Source organism: Erpetoichthys calabaricus, chromosome 12, assembly GCF_900747795.2.
Source record: "Erpetoichthys calabaricus chromosome 12, fErpCal1.3, whole genome shotgun sequence".
NCBI classification, from domain to species: domain Eukaryota; kingdom Metazoa; phylum Chordata; class Cladistia; order Polypteriformes; family Polypteridae; genus Erpetoichthys; species Erpetoichthys calabaricus.
This window is the reverse complement of record NC_041405.2, coordinates 78,496,889-78,510,632: the sequence shown is the minus strand read 5'-3', so window position 1 is coordinate 78,510,632 and position 13,744 is coordinate 78,496,889.

The window sequence follows — 13,744 nt, the reverse complement described above, 5'->3', positions numbered from 1 at the left end:
ATTAGAATATGCATTTCCCAAAACCTGACTCATTCACCTAGGCACTAGAAGGAAAAGAAACAAGGGTGAGTGTTGCCACAGAAGAAACAAATCCATCTGGTTGTTGCTTTTAATGGAACGTATACACTAATTATATTCTTATCCCCATTTATTGGTGGATTTAGCTGACTTTGGCACTTACTCAAGAAGTTCAAATCCACAGATTTGCCAAAATTAAGATTCAACTACATGTTTTACCCTTCCATCAAAAAGATGGTGAAGAAAACTAAAGTATCTGTAGCTTGCCAGATGCTATTGGTGCCTTTATTAGAACTTTTATTGTGGCTAACTGTTATGGTCAAATGAGATGAAACTAGAATTCTACAGAAAAGGGGCACCATCATTATATATATCAATAACTGATTAATTCAAAGAAAAGAACTTTACATATTCAGTCATAAAATGGGAGATAGGACTGTAGATAGTAAGGTTCCATTTTTTGGCAAAAGTCCAAATGGGCCTTGTTACAAACAGTGGCATCATGCACTCCATTAAGTATTAAGATATTCTGGCCCAAAATATCACTACTACTACAAGATAGCTGTGATATGGTCACAAACAGAACTTCCATCCTAACAGTAACACTAAACTCTTATCAGAACTAACAAAAAATGGTTACATGAAAGCAACATAGACATTTTGCAATGTTATCTTGGTTTCTGGACTAATTGAAAACCTGACCTCAACTGAAAAAGGTAAATCATATTCATAGGCATAAAGACATCAACTTTATGGAAAAATTCTGCAGAGGGTAATAGATCAAAGTCTCTTCTGATGTTTCTTCTACACTTTCAGAGAAAGACATTGCCATTACAAGTTTGATCAACTTCTAGACAAGGATCCAAGATTCTTATTTCTGAAATTGAATATTACTCATTTTAAAAATATATGTTTTGAAATAACTGTATTAGGATAAAAGTGAATAGATTTAGCATTTTCTGAGTATAATATATAGCTCATTATCTTTGCTTTTTTATGTTGCTTTTTATCTTTATCAAAGGTGCCAATAATTCTTGAGCCCACTCTAAGTTAGAGTATGTTTTTCATTTTTTGCCTTTCATGCTTTTTTGATTAGTGACAGTGTGACTCATCCGAAGATTACTCTAGATGAATTTCTTAGCCTCCCTAAATTACAACTAAACACGCATGTATGTGTTTTAAACAAAAAAAAATCACAGAATTAAATGCATTTGTCTGTGAGGGTAACATATTTTTCTGTATATATGAGTATGTTACATAAAAAGTGTGAATCCTATCCTCAAAGACATGAACTGTTTAATAATGTGACAGATACCAAGGCTTTGGACCATGCATACCAGTTCAGTGGGTGCAATGCAGGTACATTTTATTTTAAGCCCATCAGGGTTACAAGTTATGGGAAAGTCAGCCAAAACACACTAGACCTAAGGCAATGTATTGTTTTCAGTGCACCTTTGTAACCAGTCCGTGTGGTCTCACACATCCCAGACCCCAGAGCACAACTAGTCAGAAACAGGTTTCCACAAGAAAAATAAATATAGGATTGATCTGTTTTGCTTCTTATAAACTGGTTTCTTCACCACCTAATTTATAAGCCAGGTGAATTCTTGCCAACACTACTCTCCAGATGGCAATGGCTTCTGGCTGGAGGACACAAGTCTCCTTAAAAGTCCACTCTATGAGTACTACCAGTACACCAGCAGCATAGCCTAGAAGCACTCTTCTGTCAGACAAAGCCTCTGCACCATAATAAAGCTGCCTAGCCAGGGCTCCTTCTAGCAGCTTCAGAGGTCCCACTCAGTGCTGCTTGTCAGAAATACAAGCCACAGATAGATTCAGACTGGAGCAGCTGGGGAGAAGGGTAGCCATGTTTTGGTCGGGGGAACACATTGCCATTATCCTTCCATTATTTTCGGTTTTCATCCATGAAATGTTCCAGCTACCCATCATCCATAATCAACCCATCATCCACAAAAAAGTAAAATGAATGTTCAGTAAAAAATCAATCTCTAGATAAAAGAAGCCTCATCCAGATATAAATACAAAGAAATGATACAATTTATTATGCTACTGCACATGGAGTTCATTAAAAAGCTCATTTATGTATTCTTTTCTGTTTTCCATACATGTGTAGTTATTGATACCTAGTGTGAACCAGAGTACATTTTCATAGCATCCTACAGAATAACTCCAACGAGGTACTTTTATTAGACAATACAGAAAACACAGTGAAGGATAGAAAGAGATTGGGAGAATGTGCTGATAGCACATTGCTGCACTCACCTCACAATAAACCACCTAGTTTGGGACCTGAGTGCAATGGTTGACTCCTCAGCACCTCACTACAACAGTGTGAGGTTTTTATGGTGGCTGGAGTGCTGCCACCAACCCCCAAGTTTGTTTCCTGTAAGTTGGAAGACCTGCTTGCAGATTAATGTCATACGCAGGACAAAGCAGTTGCAGATTAAAGGCCTTGCTCAAGGGCCCAACGGAGCAGAGTCACTTCTACTGTTTACAGGATTCGAACTGGCAACCTTCCAATTGCTGGCACAGATAACTAGCCTCAGAGCAACCACTCCTCTGCAGTGAGGGATAAAAAAGAGGAAATAAAGTTCAAAATAAACAGAAGAGAAAACTCTGGGACTTCCTAACTTGGGATGGCTGGTCCAATTTTCAACCACGTTTTGCACAAATCACTCAATTATTTCACCTCTTGCCCCCATCTGTCTCTCTCTTTTTAAACTCTGGATAAATAATACATACGTTGGGATGTAAAACAGAAATTCCAGAGCAACAGTACAACAAGAACGATTCAATATATCAATCAATAAAATGTATATTACTCTGCAGTTTTTCAGCATTGAATTGGATATTACTGTCAAGACAAGGGCAGATCTCAAGCACAGGCTTACATATGATGTTACAGCGCAGTGTTCAGAGCTGGTTCATCCACAGAGCCGAAAAACTTGTAATCAATCTCTTTTGGTGTAGATTGTCAGCTGATTCATAGGGATTCAGAAGAACTTTTGCATCAGTTTTAAGCTGCCAAATTAAAGTGAAGTTAGGTAGAGCCACATACGTGCTTTAGCAGGAGTGATTCGCTTGTTGAAATTCACTGCAGTATAACCAGTCATCCCTCTTTTAAAGTTTAATAGAGGCAGTGGCAACCACTGAGTGCTCATTGTGAAATCTACATCATCCAGTCATCAAGTGATGCTGAAGAATGAGAATCCTAAGACACAGATATGTTTAAGGATTTCAGATCAAGGAGTGTGTTTTCCTAAAAGTCTACTATGAGTTAATTTGAACATTTTGAAGTCCAGGTTCTCTAATAGTGTGTAGGTTTTAAGAGAGGTATCCCAACTGTGATTACACTCACATTTAATAATTACAGTACATTCTAACTGGGAGTCTTTCCTATCTGGTCTAGAAACTAACCATTTGATTGCCATGCATACTTGTATGCCAGACATAATAGTTCCGTGACCCACCAAAAACACCACAAAATATGCATACATTTACCTGAGCCATTGTGACAGTTTCCCATGATGATATTAAAAAAACCCAACAAAATATCAAGCACACATCCAATTAGAAACTGAAAGCATTCCGAATGAGACTCTCACCAAAGATTGCTTGTAACTGTAATACATGCACGATGTTTCTTGTTTTTTAAGGATGCAACATCAGTCATCCTTTTAAAAAGACATAAGCTGTACAAAATGAATTGTGGAAGTTACACAAAATTATAATTAAGAAGTTACAGTACATAAATTTGGAAATCCTTCAAATGCACAGTAAATACACTCCAGCTGAATCATCTCTTTATAAATAATTGGTAAATATTTTTGTTTTTTGATTTTGTTGATTTATTTTCCTGTTTCTTTTCATATATTATTGAATAAGAGAAATATTTTTCTTTCAGTCCTCTTCACCTTATTCACATGATTATTTCCTTTTCCATGCAGTGCATGTCAGGATAAATTGTTTGCAATGGTGCATGTTTTCTTGCCAATAAAGATGTTAGTTGGTGCTTTTTTTGCTACTTTTCTTTTCTCCCCATTAGTTGTCGGGAGCCTCCATACTAGTATTCTTTCTTTCTCTGCACAATACATTATTTAAATCACATGGACAAAGCCTTTCTCCATTTACAGCTCTGACAACTTCACTCATAGATGCCTATATAGGCAGCAGTAAAGTCCCACAGTGTCAGGCATTCAAGGAGCTGGTCTTTGTTCAACCCCAAATTCCACATAATGGCACCCATCCTCTAAGTCTTTGTTGTGAGTGAGTGAAAAGGAACAAACGCCTCTGTCAATATTGACTTTAATGTGACTTACAGACTCTGCACCTTGCTGTGCCCTGCATAAGTTTGTTGCTTGCCTCTACAAATCCATCACTAAGCTTTGAAATATTTTTGCATTAACATGATATGCTGCTTAGTCAGTGAATTCTTCCTTCCCACAAAGCTTGCATCAGTTTAATTACAATATTTTACACTTATTTTTATGTTCCATTTGTTTCTCCATATGTTTGTATGTGTTTTTCAGTTTGCTTGCACCTTACTCTTTAAAGGCCTCTAAAAGGAAGAAAATAGCAGCTGATGCATTTGGTTAAAATAACCAGAAAAACATCACATTCATTTTTTAAAACAACATAAACATGTGTGTCCTAAAGCTTAAAGACCCCAGGTCTGATTACTGCTAAGTACAACACTTTTTATAGTATAATTCTCCATTTGTTTAAAAAGCAATTCACATTATCATGATACAAAAAATTCTACCACAATTAAGAAAAAGGCAAAAATGATGTGCCACTGTTCCATCAGAAGGGAATCAATTTATTATAAGACAAATAGGCGGATATACATCTTTCAAAACTACTCAAGACCATGTTGAAGAATGGCAGTAGGACGTTAACAAGCTATTGGTAGACACCAAGCTATCTTAAATTCTTTTTAGTGTCCTCAACAAACATCAACTGTTTTAATAAAGCTAGAAGAGGCCACATATGAATGATTGCTTAGTACAAAATGCCTCAGAGAGTATAATTTTTGGTATATTGAACTGTGTGTAGTACACAACAAAGTTCAGATAAGTTGTAGTAGTAGCACTGCCTAGACAGAGTGGTGGAAAGTATGTTATAATTAAAATTAAATAGCTGCTGTAAAAAAGAGTCAAGTGTTATAATCAAGTGATGTCTTTATGAAGGAGAAGAGATGAGCTGGTAGAGAGATAAAAACAGAAAGGACAAAGATTAAACATCTCTATTCTCTTACTATGGATTGCTTGTCCTAAATAGCTAATAATCAGATTAGAAAAAGAATAAAATGATGAAGTATCATACAAAAAAAAAAAAAAAATCACGAAGAAGGCCTGTGTCACAAGTACAATGCATATCTTGATAGAAATAAAAAGGAGGTCAAATTTACAAAAGCACCATATTGAGAGTTAATATAAGGGAAAGAGTATTATACAACATGTCACAATGGTTGAGTCATTACCACTGCTACTCTCATAGCCCCACAGATCAAATCCCTGTCGGGAATACGCACAGTCTTACTGTGCCTGCATTATTTTTTATTTGGTTTCTCCATTCTTCCTGAATCCCAAATATATGCATGCTAGGGAAAATGTTGACTTTAAGTTGGCTCTGTGTAAGCGCTTGTATGCAAAGTAGATCCCTACAATTAACAATACACTGACTCATGCCATATGCTGCCAGGATCGGCTCCTGTGACTATGAAATTTTGGTAAAGGATAGATGGATATCTTCTGTACACAAGTGTGGACACTATCTGTTTGACAAAAGCTTTACTACTGTATTAAGACATTTTTAGAATTTCAATTTTGTTTAGTTTTTCATAATGTTTATCCTTGCTTTTGTCATTTTACCTGATTCCCTTGCTTTTGGTTGTCAACATTTGTTCCCTGTTGTCTTACCATAACCCTTGTCAGGTGGTGCATATCCAAAGCAATATGAGAAGTTCTTTATTTTGTGGGAAATAACCATACGAAAATGAAGAAGAAATGACAGACTGAATGAAAAATCAAAAAGGTATTCAATTTCAAAATCAGGAAAGAATTTTTAAACACACAAATCTTGCATCAAAAACCCCAAAGGGACAAAAATCCAGTTCAGAGTTAAAGATTGAAAACAAAGCTGTCAAGAACTAAAACAGACATAGCTGCCTAATGTTTCTTAACCTGTCTACTGCTGTGGTTTTAAGGATGTGGGCAGCACCATTTTATATGGTGGCAGTGATTATGCCATGCATCACAAGACTGAAGCCACATAACCAAGATCTGCCAATGCAGCCACACCTAAAATGGTCACCGTAATAAACGTGACCTCATCAAAATGGTGTCCAAAACTTAACTTTAAAATATTTAATTGCACAAAACTACTGAGACAAATATAGCTCTGACAAATGACCCAAATCTGCAGTTACTATACAAGCCACCTGCTGCCACGTTCACTTTGCAGTGATATTGGTTTGCATTTTACAGCTGTGTTCTTTGTTTCCTTTTTGTGGTTTTCTGTTTGACTAGTTTAGTGGTCTTTTGGCCATCTTAGTTTTTTGATATTCTCTGGTCTTTTAACCATAGTTGTGTATTTTGGACTTTCAATTTAGAATCTATGGATTTTGGTTTAAAAATCATCTCATTTGCTGTGTTTGTTAGGTAATTGATTTTAATTTTAAATTCCATCTTTGAAATTCTTTTATTTCAGTATTGAAAAAAAATCTGTTTCTTTCTTATTATTGTCTATAATTGAACGATTTCATCTCTTTATTTAATTCTTTAAACTATCATTGTATTTTGAATTCTTTAATAATTTTTTTGATAAATTAAATGAAATACTTTATGCATATTATTGTGTTGGGAAGGTTCTTTGGTAGTTTTGGTCTTCTCATACAGGGCTTGTCATAGCAGCAGTATTGTGCACCTAAAGCAATGGATCCCTATTCTTTCTAAAACAATTAGAGAAGTCTGGAGTGTTACAAGTGCACAGTTGAAATGAACCTTCTCCATCTGAGTTTTGTATATTAATATCTCGGACCAGTATATAAGCAGCCAGAGGAAATAGTGTGAACTCTTTCTAAAATAATTTGTTGCCACCTCCCCACTTTTCTAGACTGAAACAGAAAGCCATTATGGTTTTGTTGTATCCATCATACCCCACTTACTGTCTGTTCACTAACCTGGTAAACTGGTTAGGTCAGTTAAGACTGGTTTTACTAAATTTCTTAGTAGTACTTACTAAAAAGCTGAGAAATCTTTGAATTTAACTCCTTGACCATTAGAGCCTTGTGGTGTAATTTTATTGATGAATGTTTTTGTGAAAAATGTCTTGATAAAGTATGCCATTATTAATGTTTTTCTGTTTGAGCTTCACTGAGCTGATGCAATATAGAAATAAAGTTATTTAAAGTACACGTGCCTATGCTACTATCATATGGAAGAGCACCCTAATATCTTGGCGAACTTTCATTGGGGTTTTTCACTTTTACTCTCTCTTACTCTCATTCTAGGTCATATCTCTCTATATCCACTATTTAACTTCAGGCTGAAGTCCCACCTGTTATCTTTTCCCTATTGCTGTTCCTTCATTTGCAAGTTTCACTAGTCAGTTTTATACACCACTAGCAAAATCACCCGTGCTTCGCAGCGGCAAAGTACTGCTTTAAAATTTTAAATAATAAACTGAGGGAAAATATACCAATAATTATTTGTTAAGGATCTCTTTGTATACCATGTTGTCAGTTTGCCCCTCTGGTTGTAATATGACCAAGCTGTGCGCTGAGCTTACTCTTGAGCATGCAACGTATAGTTGGCCATGTGAAAAGCAATCTTGCCTCAAATCAATGCCAACCTTTTGTAGGGTCTGTCTCTGAGACTTATTAATTGTCATTGCGAAGCAGAGTCTTACTGGAAATTGTAGGCGTTTGAATTGAAATGGGAGATCAGAGGGTATAACGGGGATGCGAGGAATAAAAACTCTCTCCCCTGAGCCACCGCCAGTAAAAATAGTTGCCTCAATTAGGTTCTTTTGCAGGCATGTGACCTGAAGTCTCGTGCCGTTACAAAGTTTCGGTGGCTGTAAGTTTCTCAGTAACATTATTGGTGCCCCAACCTTCAAAATTAGATTATACTCAGGAGTGCCTGGAGGATTCAGAGTGTGGACCGAGCTGCAGGCTACATACATCGGTTTCGGTTAGCACAGGGAAGCCGCCTACCAAAATTTCGTGAAGATGGGCCATAAAAAAGAAAGTTTAACATGGCGGACTTGTAATAAGCTGTAAGGGATGAGCCTGCCAAATTTCAGCCTTCTACCTACACAGGAAGTTGGAGAGTTAGTGATGAGTGAGCCAGTGAGGGCTTTGTCCTTTTATTAGTATCGATGTATATGTGTATGCATATATATATATATATATATATTATATATATATATATATATATATATATATATTATTATATTAATATATATATATATGTGTGTGTGTGTATGTGTATATATGTTACCGCTAAAGTTCAGAAATCAGTTATTCTACAGATTATCTAGGTAATGTACAGATTAACTAGGGTGATCCGTTAAAGTGCCGAAAATTGTTTCATTTCTCAAATTACCTAGGTAATCTGCAAATTACCTAGATAATCTGCACATTACCTACTAGGCACTCGTTAAAATGAAAATAAGATCTTTGCTGGAACAACAGCAACATTTCTGTACGCTTAAATTAACATAATGTTATTTATTTATTTTTCGATATCTAAAGAATCAAGTTAATACAATCAAACAATCAACAAATTAGTTGATAGAATCAATCATCAATCAATTAAAAAACTATAATACAAAGAATCAAACAGTTTAAAATATTATTACAATTAAGGAAATTAATTTGCAAAACATATAATTAAATTATGCTTACTTATTAGTGCAATCTAAAGATTGGTGACACTTTGAATTACATAGCAATTGGTTTTTGCGACAAGCACACCTATTTGTGGTACATTTAGATTTGCAGTCACATTTTCTGAAATCCTGCCCAGTACCAAGGGATTGTTTTATTGCTGGTTGACGTAAAGAAATGTCTACAGCAGGGACATCTTCTTTCGTTAAAAATCTCTCTTTGCAAACACTGAATTCAGATTTTGCATACAATTGTTTTAAAATACCTGATTTAGTACCAAGTTTATAAAAGCCATCCTCTGTTTTAACTAAGAACCACAGCTAAAATCGAGCGGCGCATCCATTTTTGCTCTGTCTGCCTCGGGTACTTTAATTCTCACAGTGACACCTTCATTGAACATTTGGGGGGTGCTTTGCATTAGAAACTGCTAACATTTGCTTTGCTTTGCTTTTCTAAACCTTCCTTGGCTTCATCACGCTGGTATTTTTTTGATCCATATTCTTTTACCAGATGTTGCACATTACATTCTTACCATACCCTTCCTCTTTAGGATCTATTTCACCACAAAATTACGTGAACAAACATATCACACGATTTACACTTGTGAGCACCTGATGCTGCTTTTGAGCAAACAATACAGACCATGTCTTGTATAGTCCTCTTTACAGGCTCTGTACGAAACTGTGATGGGGATTCTGCTGAAGTTGAGGGTAACTCAGTGATGACTTCTTCAACATGCAGAGGTGATTCCTTGGAGGTGTAGGGTAACTGAATATTCTTCATAACTGTATCCTCAATCAATATACTATCGATAAATTCTTGTATTTCTATAGGTGATTCTGTAGAAGCAGGGGATAACGGAATGTCCTCTTGAGTAAGATTTGACTGTGATCCTATAATCACAGTCTCTTGTGAATCTTCTAATTTTTCAAGGTCTTCTTCAGTATTTATCGAATGTAATACACTTTGTGGTATAATAGAAGAAGACAATCCCACTTTTGCGGGACAACCGAACATGCCTTCGTATGGACTTCTTTTAATTGCAGAATGATAGCCACAATTCTTCATGAATTGTACAAATCGTACGCCTTCACTCCACTTGTTAGTTTGGTTATCAGCCATCCAAGTAGTGAGCATGTTTTCAATGTCTTGATTCGCTTGTTCTACACTTCCTTGACTTTGGCTGTGTCTAGGTTTGCCATTAACCATTTTGATTTCTGGCCACAACTGTGTTACACATTCTAAGATTTTATTACAAAATTCGCGTCTGTTATCAGAATGCAAAATACTTGGAGCGCCAAAAAAGGAGAAAAATATCAAGCAAGTTATAGGCTACTTCATCCGCCCGTTTTGATGTGAGCGGCTTCAATACAACAAATTTTGTTAAGTGGTCTTGGTATACGAGAAGAAACGTAAACTTTCCATCTGGTTGAGATTGGTAATCGATGAGATCCACCTGGCATCTGCTATTGAAATGCGATGAAATAATCGGCTTTACAACAATCCCTTTTTTCGCACTTTTTTGTTTTTGTTGACAAGGTTCGCATAAATCAAAAAACATTTTTATTTGGGCTTGGGTTATGTTTTTATAAAGTGTATTTAATTGCTTGATCATTCTGTCTCTTCCACCGTGGGCCAATTGACAAATGAGTAGAATACAATATGCCAAACAATTCTTCGGCACGGACAAACTTTTTCACACTTTCTCGTGCATCTGACAATGAGTTTGTCACAGCCTTGTACAGTCAACACATCATACCTTTGAATTATTCGATAATCTCGAGAACTTTTATTCGCTTTACATCTTCAATTATGGAATCATACTTTTGTTTTGTCATTAAAACACGCTAAAGAGGTTTGCGAAGAATCTTTTCTTCATTTTACTCACCAATTTGGTGCTTGCCTGCATACTAGGAGTTAAATTTATCTGCTTAAAAAAAAATCACGACACAAATTCACGCGCTAACAGGCACAAACGAATTTGAAAAACAGAATTAGCTATGCTACGCACTGGCAGCCGACGCAAATTATGAGAAATAAAAACAACCGGCGATGACAAGACGCTGGAGAAACCGAACTAAAAGTGCAGGGAGAGGGGGAAGGAGTAGGGAAAGGAAATGAGAGAAACAAACTTTTGAACTTTAACGATACGGGAAGCCGTTAATGTGCACATTACCTAGGTAAAATGCGGAAAACTCTTGATTCCGCACGTTAACGGAAACAAATCAGTTAATCTGCAGATTAGCTAGGTAATGTGCACATTAACGGCTTTCGAGCTTTAGCGTTAACATATATATATATGTGTGTGTGTGTTTGTATGTATATTATATATATATATATATATATATAAATATATATATATATATTATATATATATATTATATATATATATATTATATATATATATATATATGGTTTTGGCAGCCAAGCGCTTTTTTTCCAACCTAGAAGACCTCTCTTGAGATCCTTTAATCGCCTCGTTGATTGCATGTCTTCCAAGGTAGTTTCAATATCAATTTCCTGCACCGAGTCATCTCCCCTTTTATGAGTGACTGTGTTAGTGGCTGTACTTCGTACAGGTCTTTGAACGCACTGAATATTTGTAACTGGTGTCGCCCGTCGGCTACTTTCGACAGGGAATGGAAGCAATTGTCGAGTAACAAAAATTATTTGTAAGTGATTTCGCATTGAAGAAATAGTAAAAACTTGATCACTTGGGTCAATACCTAAAGAAATACACACAGCAAATGCAGTTGAGAATACACCAGAATCTGTATGATTTAATTGTTGCTGTGCGTCTTCATAAACTATGGGATGTTTTTAAGGAAACAAAGCATGAAGGAAACGTAGCTGCTCTTCGGTGAGGTTGAATTTTTTATCAGCGTTTAAACTGTCATTGACATGAATTACAGCACCATCATAATAGGTACACACCCAATGAGTCACTCGTTCAGTAGCTGCAGAAGGTAATATTTGAATATGTTTTGCATTTTGTGGAATGGGCATTATAGGTATGTCAGGAGTCCACATTACCAAAACCTCTTGATTCATGTGATCTGTTGATAAATTATCATTATTTACCAACTCATTCATTGCAAAATCTGACAGTGGTAAGATCACTCCTTCCATAACACTAAACACTAAACAGTAAATCAGTAAAGGAGAAACGACTAAACACTATGGAAAAAGAACGGCAAGACCGTGTCAGCTCGGAGCGAAATGAAGTGAATGAAATCAGGTGAATGGGAGGGGAGATGATCATGTGACTCCTCCACCTGCCTTAACTCTCCATCCCTCCACACACACAGTCTCTCGGATCCCAACTCTCCTTTTGTACACCGCGTCTACTAAACACTAAGAAACACTAAGTAGAAACATTAAAGGAAAAAATACTATTCAGCAAGCACCGCGTCTACTAAACAGTAAATCAGTAAAGGAGAAAGGACTAAACACTATGGGAAAAGAACGGCAAGACCGCGTCAGCTGAGGAGCTCAGCTCAGAGCGAAATGAAGTGAATGAAATGAGGTGAATGGGAGGGGAGATGATCACGTGACTCCAACGCCCGCCTTAACTCTCCATCCCTCCACAAACACACAAACACAGTCTCTCGGATCCCAACTCTCCTTTATATATACTGTATAGATAACAGTTTGACACTGCCATATTGTTCACAGCTCTATCAAAATCTGTTTCCTCACTTACATATGGAATGCTTCTTTTAAATTTTTAAATTGTTAAATGTAAATCTCCTTTTTCTATAAAGCTCTTTTTTGATGGTAACTTTTTCAGGTATATTTCCTACATACTTCTAGTATCAGTCTGCACTGAATATATGTTTTATTCATATTACCTGTTTTTGTTTGGTTGTACTAATTAGTTTGCATATGTAATAGTATACTCTAATTTTGTTTCCTCTGTAAAAGTCCTTTGTGATGGTAAATTTTGTTAATGATGTTCTTCAAGATAACCATCAATTGAATGATTATCTTTCAACTTTCCACTATAATCCAGAACCCCTCTCAACCAGGCAGATTTATGTATTTGTGTTTTTCTGGCAACCATCCATTTATAGTAATCGTGTTCATCTTTTCAGTCCTGCTCAGTACCTGGAACCCAAATAAGCCTTGAAGTGCCTTCAGTGAGGCTTTTTCAATATTGTGGTCACTTACTTATTACCCAGCAGAGCCCTAAAACCATTCCCACCAGTAACTGTGCAATACTATATTTTTCACCTTGTTAAAAATAATAAAAAAAAACAATAATTGTGTTGGACCTATATTATGTATTATTGCAAAACAAAAAGGTCATGACCTTACAGTTTACTTTTTCCTACTTAACATGGTGGGCCACCTGAAGCCAGATATGATCTATAAAGACCCAGCTGCATGCTGCTGTGCCCAAGCCATATGGCTGCCTATTTAAAAATCACACCTGCTTTAACAGGGAAGCAGATGTGGATTTGTTTCAGTGTTTATGGTTTTTAAGTTTCAGAAATTAGAGAATTTATTGCATTTTTGGGCTGAATGCACTGTCCATTGTGACTTGGGATTATTAGTTAATAATGACAAAGTTTATAGGAAAAGTAAAAATAATATGAAAAGCAGTGTGTGGTATAACACGTCCTGAGGAAAGAAAAAGTATTTAAGAAAGTCAAAGTTCATAACAGATCTTAACATCAAGAGTCACTATATTCATTTGTGAATAATTTACCAGTAATGCCTCCTTTAGCATTCTTGCTTATTATCTTAATTTAGACATTTCTTTAATATTCAGCCAAGTCCTCATTACAGCTAGGTACTGTTTATAGTGGC